Source organism: Hevea brasiliensis, chromosome 14, assembly GCF_030052815.1.
Source record: "Hevea brasiliensis isolate MT/VB/25A 57/8 chromosome 14, ASM3005281v1, whole genome shotgun sequence".
NCBI lineage: Eukaryota > Viridiplantae > Streptophyta > Magnoliopsida > Malpighiales > Euphorbiaceae > Hevea > Hevea brasiliensis.
In genome coordinates, this window is record NC_079506.1 from 11,070,508 (window position 1) to 11,080,602 (window position 10,095).

Below are 10,095 nucleotides of genomic sequence, written 5' to 3' on the forward strand. Positions count from 1 at the left end.
TGCCAATCACTTCTTCAAATATTGGAAGACAAATCGAAGAGAAGAAGAATAAATAATGAGGAGGAAGCTTCTTCTTCTTCTTCACTCGATCTAAATCTCTCTCTATCTCTTCCTGCTTCCTCTTAACCAAACCCCACTCACTTTCACAACAGGTATAACTCATTTCTAGTTTGCCGTTACTTTTTAGCATTCTTAATTGCTTTACTCTTACAAATAACTGCAATCTTTTGCAGCTCTATCATCTGCCGCTCCATTGTCATTTGAGAGAGGGAAGACTATACAGGAGAATAATTAAGCTCAAATCAGGGGAAAAACAACAGGTGAAATGATAAATAGTATCTTCGTTATATGTAATGTGAACAATATTACAATATAATATGTTGTTATGTGAACATATAATCTATTATGTCATCCACATTACAACATTAGCTTCCAAATCTAACGATTGACTGAAACTGAACCCCACTTCACTTCCAAATCAACTAAGATACACATTGCAAATAAATTAGATTTTATGATTCCTTAAGTTATGAAATTTCAAAGAAGAAATTCTTTTTAGGGGAAAAGAATTATAATACCCTATGTCCTAATAATAATAATAATAATAATAATAATAATATGTTTTTAGAGATATTTTAATAGATGTTTCCAGAGAAAAAAAAAAGGGGGGATAGAAAACAGAAAACCCAACGGAAAGAGAGGAAGAGCCATGGCTATCCCTCACCAAATTAGTTTAATTTTTTTGGAACTACAGAAATCTGACCCTCCTCCACCTCTTTGGAATGCCAAATGACCCCTGCAACTCCTAGTTTTAGTGAGAAATCGACAAAGAGAAAGGGATTTGTTTCCCGGAGCTTCTTGTGAATGATTTAGTAAATCAGCATCTACATTTAGATGTGCAAAGGCTGCAATAAAGGTCACCAGGACCTTAAACTTCTTTTTCCATCTCTAAATGGTTGATTTTAATATTGACGAGTGGAGGACACGCACAGCAGTGCCGGGTAACTGCTCACAAGCCATTGATGAAATTCTGATTTATTTGATTTCATTTGTTTTAATCATCTTAGATTCCAAATTGATTTGGCTATGCTAGTTATTTCTTATTCCTCGGATGACACTGTATTGGGTTTGGTTAATTACGGTTAATATATCCTAATATGTTATTGCCAATTGACTATTCTACTCTTAACACCAAAATATGTAATCTTGCTTTAGGAAAAGAAAAAATATATATATATATATATATTATCATCAAGATGATAAATTTTAAGACTTGCATGGGACCTTGAATTGTAAAAGCAACGGCCATTAAAGTGAGCACTTCTTTGTTTAACCTTGGGTAAACGACCACAGAGTATATTCTTATACTTGACTGAATTCTATCTGTTGCAAAGTTTTTTTTTCATTATCTTTTGAAAGGGCTTTATTTCAAACCAATGCTATATTGTCTTGTGGAAAAATTACTGATGTTTATATTGAAGTAGCAAGAAACAAATTGAATGAATAATAAGTGTAGAGAGCCACTATTTCATCAGTTATTTTCTTGTTGTTTGTGCTATATTGTTAAGTATTATTGTAAAAGGATCCTAATAAGTGTCACATAAATTGAAATTTTAAGAATGGTCTGTTTTTTATTGACAGAAACAAAATGAATGAGAATAAAACACATCATAATCGTCATTCTATAAATCATGACTACAGGGTATTTTTCATTATGTATTGAGAGGTCTATAGTTCCATTACATTTGGCTGTATAAATTATGTTCACAGCAGAGATTATTATCATGACAGGTTTCTTTCAATGATATTCTATTAGTATTCAGTTTCTGCTCCTGCCAAAGTAGCTCTTTATGCTTGATTGGGAGTTTTGGAGCACATCCACTCTTTATAATTGTTTTTTTTTTTTTTTTAGTGTGCGGGTTAAGTATAAATACATTTTTATAAACTTGCTGGTGCTGCCATTTATTGATTAAAGTTATTGGTTTATTATAATGTTACAAGTGGAATTGAAATTATAAATGATTGTGATATAGTTATATTTGATTATGTGGATGATTTAGTTTGGACTCCAAATAATTGTTGAATGGAAATGGAAATGGTTTAATGAAGTTTTTAACTTTATTTCTATTCATATCCACATTTATGAAATTTGAAATTATGATTTGAAAGGAGAGGAAATATAATAGTGGAAGTTTGAATCGGATATTACCAAAATTTGTATTTGTTGATATTTATGATATCTAGAGAGTCATGTTTTCTTAAATTATTTTGAAGGAAAGATAGGTTTGAATTGACATTGAAATGCTATCATTTATTATTATTATTATTATTATTATTAGTTATGGTTCTATTTTAATCATGTAAGAGCTACGTGAACCTGATCTTCCATAGAAGGTATGTAGGCAGCCTTCCAATGTGGTCCAAAATAAGTATCAATAACTTGTGTATTGTGGTCCATAATTTTCTTTTTAGTTATATGTACAATATGTGACTAACAACATGTTTGAAGGTGAATTTTGATCTTTCACTAGTTAATACCAAAATAAAAATTTTGAAGGCCTTTATGTTTACTTTGAGAATTTTTTAAAGGAAACTATTAGCTGTGTTTAATTTTATTTCGTCTCCTAGTTAGAGGAGATGGTGTGAAATGGTTGTTGTTGTTGTGTCTTGTCAGGATCTCTAACATGGCACAGCAAAATCCATAGAATTCAGCGACTAGTCCAAAACCGATTGGAGAAAGTGAATACAACAATAAGATCATGAGTTTAACAATAGCAAATTTTAGGGGGAAAAAAATTGCATCTCCTGAGAAGATGCAACGGCGAAACCTGAATTTGTCGCAAAACTATATTGCTAGTTTTTGAGGGTGAACTTACCAGAAAATCACCATTTTCGTATATTCTTTGTTCTCAGAGTTGCAGGCTTATTGCTCTTTTTAGGTGTAGAGATGTCTTTCGATTTTCATAGAAATTGAAGTCATCTAACAATGAGGTCTTAGCTGAATAACTCTTAAATATATTCAGCATTTCCAAACCTTGCTCCACTCCAAGCTGCGAATTATCATAACAAATCGTGTCAATCCAACCTTTAATATAACAGAGGCTATTAGGCACAAAATTTTATTCCAGCAGAATCTTTTTTCAGATATGTTGGATCAAAATATCAAATATAACTTGCATATAGTAAATAACAGAAAAATGGCAACATACTTCACTAAATATTAACAGCTAATTTTTTAAATAAAGAATTAAAAAAAATTAGTTTTCTAATTTTTAAAAATTTAATGAAAATTTAAAAAATAACTTTAAATTATTTTTAACTGTTAACTAAATTCATACTATAACATTTTCATAACTACAATTAAATATTTATTTAAAAAAATAATAATTTGTGAATTTTAAAAATTGTCATTATGAAATAAATGAATAATGCGTATTAAAAAATTAAAAGTAAAATAAATTTTTAAATATATTTTATAATATTTTTTATTATAAAAAACATATTTTTCCTTGTTTTTTATGAAAAATTAAAATTAAAATTTTCTTAAAAAAAAAATAATTTTTACAAATAAACAAGCCCTTGTTTACTCTGTTCTCTTTAGACAAAAGTAACTAGATTGCTAATTAATAAATTTAATATAATTTAATATTTTAGTGAAAATCCTTTAATAATTATTATTTTTAATAAGATATTTCTTATACTTATTATTGTATAATATAGAAATATTTATTTTCATTCTCATTACATTTTTATTTTTAAATTAATTATATAACTTATTAAAAAATTTAAAGATAAATTTACAAAAAAGTTGATTAAAATTTGATCGATAACCATGACTAACATAGTTCCGCGACCACAATTAGTAAAATGAACTTATCTCGGTTAAGTGTAGTAGCCTTTTACAAAATACAAACAGAAAAGGAATGCAACTCCAAGATGGCTCTAAATAGGTTTAACCCTCTCTCTCCCTTTTATGTCTTTAATAAATTTTAATTTACTTATTTTATTAATTTTATTTTAATATGCATTTAATAGAGACATAATTTACTGTATGGAGTACTTAAAAGTTTAGCATTCTCTCTCTTTTTATGTATTTAATAAATTTTAAATGTTATTTTATTTTTATTTATCTTAAAAATAATTATTTTTATTAAAATATTGTTTAATTTGTTCAAATTAATTTTTTTATTTGTAATAAATTTAATTTACTTTAATACCATTTTATTTTATTGATCTTGATTTAATATGCATTTAATATATACATAATTTATTGCATAAAGTACTTAAAAGTTTAGCATTCTCTCTTCTTTTTATGTATTTAATAAATTTTAGGTGCTACTTTTATTTATCTTAAAAATTAATTAATTTTATTAAAATATTATTTAATTTGTTCAAATTAATTTTTTATTTTTAATTAATTTAAGGGTAATCAATAAAAATAAGCTTATTTAATTCATTCTATACATAAAGTAATAAAAATATATATTTTTTAAATATTATTATATTAGTATTTATATTTTCCTTAAATTATCCAAGTTTTATTTACTCCAGAATCGCTATTTGGCATTGTAAATTGATTTCTTTGTCTAAAATCCCTTTATTAAGATCAATATATATTGTAATCTATATAATCTATCTATATGTTATTATATGTGTAATGTAGGTGAAACTTTCCTAAATGGCTACACATGACAGCTCTAAATAGAGGTAACAAGTTTGAAGCTACCATATAGAGTCTACACTAATTGCTTGCTTAGCTGACTAATTACAGTCAATAAAAAATAAATCATAAATTTAACAAAGGCAAAATTGAGTACTAATTTTTCAATGAAAATTAAAAATGATAACGTTAACTTGATTAAAAAAGTTAATAAGGTAATAAAATTTCAAGGAAAAAAATGCTTGCTCAATCTAATAAGGTAATAAAATAATTTATATTTTGAATTTATGAAAAAAATTAGCATTTTTCATACTAAAATCTATTTAGTGATTTTAAAAAAAAAAAAAAATACAACCCATAATAATAATGCAATTTATCTCGTAGAGTTTATTTCATATAAGCTAATCAACTCTTTAATACTATTAATCCATATTAAAATATATTTATTTTATATAATTATCACTTTATATGGTACAAACATATATCTATATGTTCCTTTTATACTATATTTATACTTTTTAAATTATTGATATTCTTTTTTTAGAATAATATTAATAGGATTTATTAAAGATAACATTTAATATGTTATATCTCTTTACTATATTAAGTAGATATAAAAAAAAATTAATATTTTAAAATCATGACAATCATCATATAATTTAATTAATCTTAAAATATTTAATATCGTTAATCTGTATTTTTATTCTATTGTTATATTTTTTTTAATTATTTTTTATTAATAATTTTTGTAATATTATAAAATTTTCATTAAAAAAACTATAAAATAATAATAAAAAGTAAATGCAGAATAATTAATGATAAATTTAAAATATTATTTTTTATATATTAAAATTAAAAAAATAAATACATAAACTAAAATTATTTATATATTAAAATTACATGTGCAAAAGTACAGACAATTTTATTGTTTTTAATAATAAATATCATTGTTATTAAATTTAAAATACCTATTGGAATGATAAATCAAAATAGTTTAAATTTATAACCTTATCGGATCAAAAAGTAATTCAGCGTGATCAAATTATTTTTTTTTCCAATAAAATCAATAAATTTTTAATTATTTTTGCAAATAAATTAATTATACTATATTTTTATATATATTAATTATAGAAACTATCATTTATTCAAAAAATTATTGAAGTTACAATTAATTTATGAATTAAAAAATAAATACATTATTTTTAATTAATTAAACTAAAAATTAATCTAAAAAAATTACCATTAAAATAGAAGAAAAATCATTCTAAATAAAAAGTTATTCATATATAGAGTGAGACTGTGCATAGCACATGCATTTTGCCAGTTGCTAATATTTCGGATGATTTTGTTTGCAGTGGACAAGCTTTGTTAGTTTCAATGCTTAAACATGGATAATTTTTATAATTCATTCTTAAATTTTACCTTATATTTCACTTTCATTCTTTAATTTTAATTTATTAATAAAAAAATCTTCCATTCCTGAATTTTATTCTATATTTTACTTTTATCCTTTAATTTTAATTTATTAACAAAAAAAATCCTTAAACTTTGATTTTATTTGTCAAAAATACTTCTAACCTGCTACAAACTTGTCATAGTAGGTTTTTCATGTTAAAAAAAAAATGACATCATTATTAAGGAGGTAAAAAAAAATAACTTTTTAGAGAAAATAACAATCTTATTAAACTGTAATATATATATATATATATATATATATATATATATATATAAACACATCATTAATTTGACATCACAATCAAATAATATAAAATATTTTTATTTAAAAATAATTTTTATCCCTAATATTTTATATATAACTTATTTTATGCAAAATAAATAGAGACTAAATAGTAAAAAGGTATTTCTACCTCCTTAATAAATTCATTTTCACTTTGCTGTAAAGCTTGTCAAAATACCTTTTTTTAATTAGATTTTTGAATTTCAAATTACGACTATTTTTCTTTGAGCTGAACATGCATTATTTTTCTTTTTTTTTTTTTATATAAGTAAAAATTTTATTAATAAAAAGGCCAATAAAAATTTAGCTAATTTTCTACTATTTTTGTGTGAGTACTTTATGATAGGTGATAATTAATCTAATAATATTTTTATTTTTAAAACTATAAAATTATGAATTTCATAAAGTGTCAAGTCCAAATTAATAGTCTCAATCATGTTCTAGGGTTATAATTATAATTTTCTTAAGTCTACGTATATCCTATGATATTTTGTCTAAAAATTTGAATTAAATTACATAATTATATTAAAATTAAGAAATTTAAAATTTAATTTTTTTTTAAAACGTAAAATTTGAATTTTAAAGCCTAAAAGAAATGACAGATATTTAAAATAAAATAAAAGAAATGACCTCAATGAAATATTGAGTTGGTGAAGACTCCATATGGGTGGGAAGGAGCACAGTGGAAGAGTGGAAAGCAAAGGTGTAACGGTCGGGCTCCAACCACTAGAGAAATTATCCGCTTTGGGTATAAGCCTTACGGTTTTATCCCACAAGTGAAATGGAGAATTTCTCAGGAGGTCACCCATTCTAAGATTTCTCTCAAGCAAGCACGCTTAGCCTTGAAGTTCTTCAAACTCTTCAAGCCATTCCACCAAAAGGCGCCTCTAGTGATTAGTTCTCCCATTTTATATATCATTACTTTTTGAACCCAAGACCATCTCTGTGCTTTGCCAATGTGAGATTTGCCTAAGGGACCTTTCTCCCCCTCTTTCGGGACTCAGCGTCCTCGCTGAGGTTTGCCCCACCATCGCCCAAGAGGACACGCGAGCGGCTTTGATACCAATTGTAACGGTCGGGCTCCAACTACTAGAGGAATTGTTCGCTTTGGCAATAAGTCTCACGGTTTTGTCCCATAGGTGGAATGGAGAACTTTCCAGGAGATCACACATCCTAGGATTTCTCTCAAGCTAGCACGCTTAACCCTGGAGTTCTTCCAACTCTCCAGGCCATTCCACCAAAGACGTCTCTAGTGATTAGTTCTCCCATTTTATATATCATTACTTTTTGAACCCAAGACCATCTCCGTGCTTTGCCGATGTGGAATTTGTCTAAGGGACCTTTCTCCCCGCTCTGATACCAATTGTAACGGTCGGGCTATAACCACTAGAGGAATTGTCCGCTTTGGCCATAATTCTCCCATTTTATATATCATTACTTTTTGAACCCAAGACCATCTCCTTGCTTTGCCGATGTGGAATTTGCTTAAGGGACCTTTCTCCCCACGCTGATACCAATTGTAACAGTCGGGCTATAACCACTAGAGAAATTGTCCGCTTTGGCCATAAGCCTCACAGTTTTGTCCCATAGGTGTAATGAAGAACTTCCCAGGAGGTCACCCATCTTAGGATTTCTCTCAAGCGAGCACGCTTAACGCTAGAGTTCTTCCAACTCTACAGGCTATTCCACCAAAAGGTACCTCTAGTGATTAGTTCTCCAATTTCATATATCATTACTTTTTGAACCCAAGACCATCTTCGTGCTTTGCCGATGTGGGATTTGCCTAAGGGACCTTCTTTGTCATGACCCAAAATTCTGAGCCATGACCGGCGCATAATTTAAGTATTCTTAAATCATGCAAGCCTTATCAAAGTATCTTGAATAAATATATTGTCACTTACTAATTCTAAAAAAATAGATAAAATTTAAATAAACAAAATACTGAATAAACATCATAAATATTCCATAAGTAAACTGCTGAGTCTCTACAGATTTCAAATAAAAACTTAAACTATTCAATAAACTAAACTAATTATTAGCCCGAGGGAATATGAATTCGGGCATATCATGAGAACAAATCAAATATTGTCCCTCTCTAGAAAATAAACTGAATATTTGGATCAGCTGCAGAATTCCACTAATCTGAAACAGATAACAGACAAAGAAAAAGTGGTTTGAGCTAATGCTCAGTGAATGATAATTATAGCACACAACAGAATAGGAATAGACAGAAGCTTGATTAATTTCACAATAAATTTTCTATTCAATAAAATCATGCTTATGCTATCAAATCATTAATAAAATAATTTCATAAAACATATATATAAAAGAAATTCATTCAATAAAATTTTTATGGTACAGTGCACCAGGGTGATGATACCCCATATCACCAAAGGCCAGATGGTAAACGCGCTACCAGATATTAGATACCTTCCTCCTCCTTTACAGATATCAATGCATATGATACTAATGCAAACCATAAAGTGCAATGATGCATGACTCAACAATGCAACCTAATATCATGATAGTCCACACGGTAGGGTCATATAGCAGATACAAATACTGGGCACTGGTACCAATTCAAAACAGAAAATCAAATTGTACAAATTAATCAAAGTCCACATAAAATTTCAGATAGTAAATAATAATTGATAGTGCAATTTTAACAGTTTATTTCAATAATTTCAGAGAGTCAATAAGATCAAATTAATCTCAAATAAATTCAGTGTAACACATCGATAAATTTTATATTCAGATATCAATCAATTTGTAGAGATAATTGAGACATTAAAGGCCTGTTCTAGGGATCCTAATATCTCTAATGCAGAGATAATTGACAAAATCAATTATTTAATCAAAATCGGAATAAAATTCAATAATAAAATAAAACTCTAAAACTTTACATGTAAAATAATTGTTAAAATACTGATTTAAAATTTCATTTAATAACAATTTTAATGCTAAGGAATTTTAAAAGGGACTAAAACAGTGCCATCTACTATAATTACCACTCACCTGGAACCTCCAAGACAATAGCTAGATTCAATAAAAGAGAGACAATTTTAACTGACAAATTGAATATTCGAATCTCCTACACACCCAAAATATAAAATAAAAATATCAAATAATAATAAAACAAAATAACTTTAATATATATATATATATATATATATATAATCTAAATTCAAAGTTATTGTCTCATAGTAATCATGATCAACCCAATTAAATATCAATGGTCAAAGAAAAAAAAATGATTTTTTAGAGTAGTTGTAACAATTCAAGGAAAAAAAAAATCAAATTCACCCATTATTGAACAAAGAGAGGGAATTTTTACCTTGAAAATAGAATCCAAGGTGATGAATAGAGAAGTAAGAATTTATGTATTCTCTGCGCACATCATATTATAAATCGTATATATATATACAAGATGATAAAAATACATGTTGAGAGTATTTGGTAGAAAAAGAAGGTGATAAATAGGTTTTGAGAGTGAAATTTAGCAGAAAGAGATAATTAGGGTATATATATTTTAAGAGTTCTATTAAGTGTAGAATGAAATAAGAGTTATTATTGAATTAGGTTGTTCAGATTACAGATATATATTTAATTTCAAAAATAATATATATATATATATATATATATATATATATATATATATATATATATATATAAGCAGGTCATCCAATAAAATATTCTT